The 10,945-nt window shown below is 41.3% G+C and overlaps 1 long non-coding RNA gene across 1 annotated transcript; it reads right to left on the minus strand.

Moving 5' to 3' along the window:
* Nucleotides 1-4,290: 4,290 nt before the first annotated feature.
* On the minus strand, nt 4,291-6,910 carry LOC140685889 (uncharacterized). Its single transcript, XR_012059339.1, has 2 exons — nt 6,831-6,910; nt 4,291-4,425 (listed from the first exon to the last, which is right to left on the minus strand). It is a non-coding gene; the product is annotated as an uncharacterized lncRNA (long non-coding RNA).
* Nucleotides 6,911-10,945: the final 4,035 nt, after the last annotated feature.

Below are 10,945 nucleotides of genomic sequence, written 5' to 3' on the forward strand. Positions count from 1 at the left end.
AACAGACCATAAAAAGTACATCTGGCATTCCTTGAGATCCAAATGTTTATTAGTGTGACAGAGCCTCCTCCCTCCAACAGGGTAGGGGGAGCCCAGAGCCAGTCCTCTGCCCTCAGGGGACCCTGAACCCACAAAGCCCCAGTCCTAGGAGAAGAATCTCCCCGAGCAGCCTGGGGATGTCTCCTTATTTAAGATTATGGTTTGAATCTTTTTGTCTCCATTTGGTTCTGCATTTAAATGATTTCTCAATCCTGTTTCTTCCTCCACAAAATCTTAAGCCTGAGTCTGTGCGTGGTGAGGGTGTTTCTGCCACAGGGAGGGCACGTCCCATGCTTTGAGTCAAGGAAGGTTCAGAAATGGCAGCTCAAGCATAGCTAATAATATTTCTATTACTGTTAATAATAACAATGCAAATCGCAGTTTATCAAATACTTATTAATGCTGGGAGTGGTGATTAGCCCTCTGCGTGTATGAACTCATTTACCACTTAGAAGCAGCTAGAGAGGTCAGTACCAGTACTTCCGTCCTACAGATAACAGAACTGAGGCTCCAAGAGATTCAGTGACTTTCACTCAGCTGGAAAGGCAAGAACTGGGATTCAGATTCAAGACTGTCGGATTCTGGTGCAATGTGCTATGTTAACACTTAGAGCTTCTTTTTTTTTTTTTTCCATTAGTTTAATTTACTTTCTTGTGGTGAATAAGGCAGAATCAAATGTAAAGGTACTGAAAGCATATAAAGGGATACTCAAAGCGAAATGCAAACTGAAAAGCAATTATGTTTGTGGGGATGAAGAATTTTGAAATACATAATTCTGGTTGCACACCATTATGGATAGAGTTAATGTTAATGAATTAATTAATTTAAAATGATTAAAATGGAAAAAATTTGTTATACATGTTTACCACAATAAAAAAGACAGAGGGAGAAATTACCCCTTTAAAATAAGCAGTGAAATATCACTTTCTTTTCATCAGATTGGCAAGAATTATGAGTTAAGTATGGGGGATGAATGGTGTGAAATATTATGTAGCAGCTAGAAGCAAAGAACCAGATATGGGATTTGAACGATGATCCCCAGGCCAGATCACCTAGGTTTGACTGTTGGTTTTAGCACCTGCCATTTGGTAAGTCCCCTAACTTCTCTGTTTCTTAGTTTCTCCATCTGTAAAATGAGAAAAAAATAATAAAACCTGTCTCAAGAGTTGTGACAGAGGAATTAATATTTGTCAAGTTCTTGGGATCTTGCCTCATGTGAAGCAACTACTATATAAGTGTTTTTTATAAAAAGAAAATGCATCAGCACTACTATATTCATTTTCTATTGCTGTGTAAAAAATTAGTACAAATTTAGTGTCTTAAAACAGGACCCATTTATTATCTTGTAGTTCTGTAGATTAGAAGTTCAGGCATTGTATGGCTGGGTTCTCTGCTCAGTGTCTCACAAGGCTGAAATCAAAGTGTCTACAAGACTAGGTTCTTATCTAGAAGTTCTGGGAGAGAATTCACCAAACCAGGTTGTTGGCAGAGTTCAGCTCTTTGCAGTTGTAGGACTGAGGTCCCTGTTTTCTTGCTGGCTATCAGGCAGGGCTGCTCTAACTCCTAGAAATCACCCCACTTGTCATCGCATGACTTCCTCCATCTTTAAAACAGTCATGGTGTGTTGAATCATTTTCGTGCTTGGATTCTCTCTGACTTCCTCTTTTACAAAGAAGCCAGAGAAAACTGCTTTTAAAGGACTCAGGTGATTAGGTTAGGTCTACGAGATAATATTCTTAGTGTCAACTGATTAGTAACTATAATTACATATTAGTTACTACATAACAATATTGCTTTGCCATGTAACATAGTATCATCAGGCCCCAGAGCAAAGATCATGGAGGCCATCCTAGGGTTCTGGCTACCACAACTATTGATCTTAAAAACATTATTCTGAGGGAAAGAATGAGAAACACAACACTGGGATGGTTAATTTTGTGTCAACTTGACTGGGTCACCGGGTGCCTGGATATTAGTTAAACATTGTTTCTGGGTGTGTCTATGAGAATGTTCCTGAATGAGATCAGCATTTGGATCAGTGGACTGAGGAAAGCAGATTACCCCTCCCCAACATGGGTGGGCCTCATCCAATCCGTTGAAGGTCTGAGTAGAATAAAAGGCTGAATGAGAAACGAATTCTTCCTCTCCACTTCTGTCTTCGAGTTGGGACATTGGTTTTCTCCTGCCTTTGGACTTACACTTAGACTGAACTATACCATTAGCTCTCAGAGTCTCCAGTTTGCTGACTGTAGATCTTGGACTTCTCAGCTTCCAGAATCACATTAGCTAATCCTTTATAGTAAACTCTCTCTCTCTTTATATATATATATATCCTATTGGTTTTTTTTCTCTGGAGAACCTAGACTATTACAATTACAATTATGAAAAGAACACGTGTAAGTGACTATATCCTCAGCAGACCCACGGCACTTCAGAGACTTGTACCTGCTGTTCCCCAGGGTTTCTCTTGGATATCTGCGTGGCTCACATGCTCACCTTCATCACATGTTTGTTCAAATGTCACCTCTTGAGTAAGGCCTTGCTTGGCCACCCTGCTTAAAATAGCCCTACCCACACCCACCCCCCAGCATTTCCTTTTCTCCTTTATTTCCCCATAGTATTTATTACCTTTTAATGATATTTAACTATTTAATTTTTCATTGTGCATCCTCCACTGGAATGTAGGCTCCCAGAGGGCAGGGTTTTAAAATCTGTTTTGGTCACTGGTGTATTCCTAGCCCTTTGAACTGACACACAAGAGGCATACATACAGTAAGTATTAACTCAATGAATGATTTTCCAATACATTAGAATGCTTGCCTATGAGGGAAGGGAATGGGAGTGGAGAATTGAGATAAAATGGAATCAAAAACATTAAAGCAAAAGTCCTGGAGCCTTTTGGACCAGTGATGATGTAGCTGAGAATTGACTCAACCCTCCACACCCAAGGGTGGCAGCAGGACAATACTTAGAAGACAGTCCAGTTGGGAGCCTCAGTGAAATCTTTGAGCTGCTTTAACTAAAACAAGAACACAGCTTCCTGGTAAGTGGCCTTGAGCTTGCTGTATGGCATTAACTGAACGTCTAGATTATTTCTAGTTGAGAGGAGAAATTGTGGTGTTCAGTTTTTCCTGCGTTACTCCTTGAGATTCTGTTTTGCCTGTAACTCACCGTGGTCGCTTGAAAGCAGCAGTTCTTTCCTAAATAACTGTTTGTCACAACATAAACTTAGTGTCCCAGTCTTGTACTGTATCCAGTATAAAAACTCAAATCTCTTTTAGAACATTCTCTATTGAAAATTTTTATTATTGCCATAAACATTGAACTTGATGACTCTTTAAAATATTGCCTCATTTTTTTTTCACTCCAGAGATAAAACTCAGAGAAATCAATGCACCCTTCATATCACAAATCCATTCTTTTATGTGACTTTTAAAAATACAGGGTGGCAATTTAAGAGTCTAAGTAATGAGATAGCCTTTTCAGGCACTTCTGATACTTTTACTGTGTGCAAGAATGAAACACAAGAGTTATACCTTTCATAACACAAGCTCACTGAAATGTCTAAGGCTGTCTCATATTTGATGCAACATCAATTTTTCATAGAAATATGATTTGCCTGGAACTCTTTTACAACAGTTTGGGGACTTTTTCTCCCTCAACTTTGGTAGAAGCTTACTGCAAGGACCGGGTGTTAGTTCAGTTTCCTCGACACTGTTGAATATTACTGCTTAGTGCACGTGTTTTGTATAGTGTCAATGTGAATAGAAAATTTGTTAACGTAATTAACATTTAAAAAAACTGAAGTGTAGTCAGTTCACAATGTTGCGTCAATTTCTGATGTACACCATAATGCCTCAGTCATACATATACATACGTACATTCCTTTTCATGTTCTTTTTCCTTATGGGTTACTGTAAGATATTGAGTATAGTTCCCTGTGCTATACAATAGAAACTTCTTGTTTATCTATTTTATATATGGTAGTTAGGATCTGCAAATCTAGAACTCTCAAATTTATACCTTCCCATCCCCCTTCACCCCTGCTAACCATAAGTTTGTTTTCTATGTCTGTGCATAATTAACATTTATTAAATTTATATCATCACTATCTGTCAGAAGCAAAAAGGTTATTACAAGGAAATATCTTTCAAAAAAATTGAAGGTGCCAAAATGGGAGTATGGAATAACTTACAAACAATAGACTATAGGTAGTCAAATTGCCAAGGAATGTACAAGAGCCTCCAAAACTAGAAGAGTTCTTAAGAGTATATCAGAGGGAAAATTGATTAGAGATTAGATAGGAGTTACTGATTGTGATTCAAAATGTAGACTTCGTGGTGCAAAGGAGACAGTAGACCAATAGAATTCATCTTCTTCCTCAGGCTGTTAAAAAACAAAACAAAACAAAACAGGATGTTAGGAAGATTACTACTCCCAAATGCTTCCCTGACAGAAATGAGCTGGAACCACTGTATCAAACATTGGACAACACCCACAATATTCCAGGCCAAACTGACACAAAATAAACGCAGATAAATCACTGTGACTGCAAGAGCACAAAAGAGGTTCAAAGACCTAAAGAATGATTATTAGGAACTGGAGGCTATAACGTAGATCCTAGCGTTAAAAAAGGCTGCTGGTCTGGCACATTAGCGAAATACAAAAGTACCTAATTCAAAACAAGGGCTCGAAATGGTTGGCAAGAGATTATAGGCCTTATATCTCCCTTTTATGCCGAATAAGCAAATGGAATCTAAACTAAAGGGCTGGTTCCCTGAACACTCGTCAGCTGGGGCTCTGCTGATCTAAGCCGTGCTGTGCTGGGCTGTACAGCTCTGCTTCTCAGTGTGGGCCTGTGGCTGGCTAGGGAGCCTCTGTTCTACATATGTTTATTTTGGTACCCGTGCTGCAGGGCAACAGCTGTGCGGGGGAAGAGCTGCTTCTCCCGGGAATGGCAAAGTCATAAGTGGGCAATAGGAAATTTGTGAAGGCCCTTAAGGTTTAGTCTTAGAACGAGTACACTGTCATTTCTTTTCTGGCCATTCAATTGGCCAAAACAAGTTTCATGACTAACCCCAAAGCCCAGGGGCAGGGAATGAGACTCTGCCCATAAAAAGGCTATGGCAAGGGTGTGGCTGGAAGAGAGGAGTGAAGATTTTTATGGTTAATACACTGGCATACCCTGTCAGTGTCCATGTTTGCCATTGTGTCTTTCTTCCCATATCTTCTCTCTGGACTCACATTGCTTCCTACTGATAGAAGTATTCAAGAGAATAAGAATTGGTGGATACTTAACATAATAAAATATACATGTATCCTAGTCCTAAAATCCATCATCTTACTTAAAGGGGAAACTCTAGGGGCATTTCCACTAAAATCAGAAACTCATTAAGGATACCTACTGTCTACTGCTATTCAGCATTATACTGGAGGTGTTAGCCAATGCATTTCAACAAGAGAAAAAAAAGTAAGAACAAAGTATGTCATGAATGCATAAAATAGGTGTATGTATAACACGCAAAATATGTGTGAATTGACTGTTTATGTTATCAGAAGGCCTCAGGTCAACAGTGGAGTATTAGCAGTTGTGAGTTCTCATAAAGTCAAAAGATAGATGCAGATTTTTGACTGCAGGGGTTGCGGGTGGTCATTGACCCTAACTGCACCCACCCCCCCGTGTTGTTCAAGTGTCAACTGTATTTATTGAGCATTTACTCTATACCAGGCACCATTCTAAGCATTTTGCATATATGGGTTCATTTCATCTTCAAGCAACCCCAATGAGCAGCAATTATTTTAGAAATGAGAAAAGGGGAGAGAGGGGGACATGCCTGGGGACACAGAGTCGGGAACGGAGTCAGGGCTTAAACCCAAGCGGCCTCTCTCCTGCTGGTACTGTCTCCACCCCAGGTCTCTGAAGGATCAGTACAGAAAGTTACGTGGAAAAGATTGTTTAAAATCATAGAGCGGGACTTACACAAGTAAGGCCTATTTGTTGCCTCGAAGGTAATAATAAAGAACATGATCTGGAGCACATGCCTGGGCAGCCTTTGCTGATATTCCCACACTTAAAATTCAATTACAGAAGTCCTGACCAGATATAAAAGTGAATATTGGAAAAATCTTAATTTTTTTAAAACCATAAACTAGTTGAGTAGAGATGTCTTGCTAACTGAGGAAAAACAGGACAAAATATGGTCTGGATGAGCTTATTTCTCTAATTTTCTAAATGCACAATTTGACGCAGACCGGAGTGTCGGTGTTTAGGCAAATGGAGGTTTTCTATGGCCTGATTTGTCTAGTTATCTTTCCTTCCATCCCGCTATTAGGGTGAAGAAGCTTAATTTAATATACAAGAAAGAAAAATGTTTTGCTTTCACATGTTCTCTGATGTATTAATGTAGAAAAAGATTAATTAGCATTAAAGATTAATTACAAAGCACTTGAACTAAATGAACGCTAATTATGATGAAAGCTGAACATAACTACTTCATTAGCAGAACAGCGAAAATGATGAAAACAGCATGGGGAAGAGAGTGTGATCCCAACCACGTGACAGGGGAGCACGGGCAGGTGGGCTCGGGTTCAGGACAGCCCGGAGGCCTGGTGGGCAGTGTCCAGACAGCGGGCGCAGTCACAGGCCAACGGCAGTCTGAGTCCAGAATGGGCACACTTGACCACCAGGTTCCCTGATTGAACAAAGTCACCTTTGGAGATGCTCCCAGGTATTTGGAAGCACTGAGTTACTGACACAACTGGACTGAGCAGGTGTTAGGGTGTTTATTTACCTCTTTGCTCTCTGATAGCTTCTACTCACTCTCCTTTGAAGGCTCCTCTTCTTCTGTCTGGTATGGAAAGTCCTGTTTAAAGAACAATCTTGTCACCCCATGTGCCCCCCTTCGTTTGTTATATTCATTTCCATAGACTTAAGTACAAAGTATGTGCTGAATTATTTCACATCTCTTTCTCTTGACTCTCTCTCACAAGTGCCCCTCACCATTCATCATCACCGTCTGATATCTCATTGGCACTTCAAACCAAAATGTCCAGAAAGGAGCTTGTCGTCCTTCTGAATTCCCTGACTGATTTGTGGTGGCCCCATCCACCCAGCTCAGCCAGTCAGAATCAGAGAATTGTCACTACTCTCGATCCTGCCTCATTGTTTCTCTGTAAAAAAAAAAAAAAAAAATTAATTGAGATACAATTCACATATAATAAAACTCACCCTTTTAAAGTATGTAATTCAATGGCTTTTAGTATATTCAGAGTTTGCATCTATGACCACAGTCAATTCTAGAACATTTTCATCACTCCATGAAGAGCACCTCTTAGCCACTCTCCCAACCCCTCCTCCTCCCAGCCTCTTTGTCTTTTATGACATTTTTGAAGAATGTAGTCCCTCCTCATTTTTATTTTAATAGAAAAATCTTCATTTTACATCTGCCTGACTTGTCCTCATGGTTAGACTCAGGTTACTCATTCTCAGTTATTCTATTGCTCAGGTGGATTATGTTGTCTCCCTTTTAGGGTACCACATGTCAGTGGCATTTTGACAGAAACTGAAGCTCTTAATCTGAAGGGATGACATTTGAAGCATGATTTTCAGGATTTAGTGTTGGAGATACGGCACATTTTCTGCTGAATTCTCACTTGGCCTTTTTTTTTCATTCACACCACAAGGATTTACTGAGTATCTACTGTGTCCCAGACACTGTCCTAGTTGCTGAGAATACTGTGGCAAACTAGAAAGGCATGATTTCTTTCCTTGTTGAGTTTATATTTTCATCAGAGGTTTAGACAAAAAACAAACAAACAAACAAGTACTGTAATGCAGATCTTGAGAGGAGGAAGGAAAATGCAAAGACGCTGTGGTAGGTGGTGGCAGGGGGGCCGTGGGGCTTAGAGAGGGGCTAATTTAGTCATTTGAGCTGAAACCTAAATGACCAGAAGGAACCAGGTACAATGGCCCTGAGGCAAGACAGGGAAAGGAGAAATTTGGAGTGAAATCAAGAAAACCTCAGAGATCCATTCCCAGGGTCATCCTTGAACTTAATCACACCATTCTCTGCACAATTTCCAAAATATCAGCTTTAATTTCATTCCCTGGCTGCTTTTTCTATCGTTCTATCTTACCTGCTTTAATACCTCTGCTCCAATAATTTTTAAATAATCACTGAGATTTTCAATCTCAATGACCCTACTTTTTTTTCCCCCATTTCCCACCACCCTCATGTTTGCATTTCTGTCCTTACCCAGGATGGGTTCTGGGGTCATGCACGCTAAACAACTCAACTCTTCCTCCATCATAATCATCTGACTGAATTCCAGCCGCGGCTAAACCCAGCTATCTGCCTCGTCCTCATCAACACCTGAGCTGCTGAAGGCTGTCTGAGAAGAGCACACAATATTCTGACTTGCGTCCCATTGAATTCATGGCCATAAATCTCACAGGCAGTCAGCACCGCCCGCTGCTTCATCCTGCCTTCCTGTGTTTGCTCCTTCACTCCTCAGAAGTCTCTCTTACCTGCCCCTCTGTCTTCGAACCGTCCATGTCTATCCCTCCCTCACAATCTCCACTGTCACCTGGAGATTTTGCCTCACATTTTCCATAGGAAAGAAGAACCAATCCAGCAGGAATGCTCTCATCTTTCCACAACCAACTCTCCAAAATACCTGCATGCGTAGCTTCATCCTTCCTTTCGGTTTCAGAGATTCTGTCTGCCCCTCTACCGTCCTCTGCTCACTGTCTCAGATACTCTGGTCTTGGAACTATACCTTCTTTGTCTTGCAACAGGCAATTCTCCCTCTCTTCTGAGGCATTCTCATCAGCAGTCCAACATGATCTAAAACCTTCCATCTTGAAAAACAGACCAAAAAAAAAAAAAACCAAAACCTCCTGTGACTCCATATTGCCATCTAGTTACTGCCTCAAATGTTTGCTTTCCTTCACACACAAACTTCTTGAAAGTTATGTATGTTCACAGGCCCCCCTTTCTTACTCTCTCTCCCACTTTTCTTGTGGGGTTGGTCCTCACCACTCCTCTGAAACTGTTCCTGCCAACATCACCCATTACCTCCTCAAGGCCAAGTGCAACGGCCACCTCTCTGTTCGCCCCTTACTTGATCTTTCTGTGCATCTGACATGTCTTTCTTGAAACCCTCTCTTCTGGCGGCTGCCCAGATGGCATGAGGTCCCCCTCTCTGGTTTCCTTCCGCCTCACTGGTTGCTCCTTCTCCACCTCCTCTGCTGGCACTTCCTCCTTTGCTTTCCCCCTATTTGTTGGTGTCCCCAGGGCTCAGTCCCAGGCCCTTTCCCCTGTTTCACTCTCTTCCTGGATGACCCACTGATTCCCATGCTTCTCCCTTCAGCTGTGTGCCAATAACCTTTCCCCAGCACATGAGGGTCTCTAACGTCAAGCTCTGGACTTCTGATACCAGTGTCAGAGAGGGTACTAGATCTGCAGTGCAGTCTCTTCCCTTTTTCCACCACAGTGGCTACCTGCCTGGTTAGCAAATTAAGATCTGGACTGAGACCAAAAAAAAAAGTATCCTTTGAAAGGATGACTACTTATCATTTAAAAAATGCCCCACTTTATGATTTCAGCATAGGAAAGCTCACTTCCTGCCACACACAGCCAAATGCATTGCAGTTTGTTTTAGTTTCAAGCTTCCTGGCTCTAAATTTAAAAGTGAGCTCAAGTCAACCAGAGTGCAGATTCTCTGTGTGTGGCCTGCCCTCCTTCTTTCCCCAATTTTGTAGTTGGAAACACCTTAAAAGGAAAAATCACTCCCCTTTTGGCAGAGTGAAGCAAGAATGTAAACCGCTTCTTATGCTATATTGAATGAAGGTATGTCATCACACTTCGTGGTTAGGAGTAAGCTCTTGAGAGAAAATGGGGGGAAAGAAATAGAAAAATATCAAAGCACATGCATAAAATCATAAAAATAGAAGAGAGGGCTCTGTGAGAGCCTATTGGAAAGAAATAGAAAAAGTTAACTGATCTATTTAGTTCTCATGCCAGATGCATTTTTAGCATCTCTAAGAATAGATTGGTAAGAAGGAAAAAAAAATAGGCTTTCTCCATCAAGCTTCCCGGTCTCTATGGAATTCAGGTTGCTGTTTATTACTCTTTGTGTCTTTGGACAATTGGTCTAACCCCTAATTCAGTCCTCTTGTCTAGAGGACTTTTTTCTTTAGCAAAGTCCCCCTTCCTTCACCACAGACAACTGCCAGTCTGCCCTCCCGAGCAAAGGAGACGTTCTCCCTGACCCCACCAGATCCGCCCCCGTGTCTGCATAAAACTCTGGAAATCCCTGCAGAAGTGCCCATACATGGAGACTACAGGGTTGAGAAGAGCTGTAGTTATGAATCACCGTGGGATTGCTAGAAGGCTCCGGGAAGAGACGCGGGGAAGGGTGGCACCATGGAAGTTAAGATTAGGGAGAAGAGGCTGATGTACCTTTTTAAAAAATGTTTTTTTATGCCATTTTTCTGGAAAATGTCTCCATTATGCCTATTTCCCAGTTGCAGAGGTGGGTTTAGGGGTGAAGAAGGGAAGGAGAGGATATTTCTGAAGTAAGATCACACCACATACGTGTTTCACTGTCTCTGAAACAACTGGTCACAGTAGTTTATCATTCAAGTTTTGCATTTTGCAGCGACAATCGTGAGGCTATAATCTTTGAGCTCTATGCAAAGGCACATTAATTATTTAAGAGTAAAAGCCTTCCTCCCTTTGCTCTCAAAGACTTTTGCAAAGAGGCAGGCAGCATGAAGAAAGAGGTTGTTAAACGATGTTAGCCTAAGGGGCACGTGCAATAAATTCCTCCGCAGAGCCCATGGTGTGCTCGGCCAGAAAATAGGATAACGAATAAGATTCTGAAGGGGTAAATCCATGCTGAA

This window comes from Vicugna pacos, chromosome 15 (genome assembly GCF_048564905.1).
Source record: "Vicugna pacos chromosome 15, VicPac4, whole genome shotgun sequence".
Lineage (NCBI taxonomy): Eukaryota > Metazoa > Chordata > Mammalia > Artiodactyla > Camelidae > Vicugna > Vicugna pacos.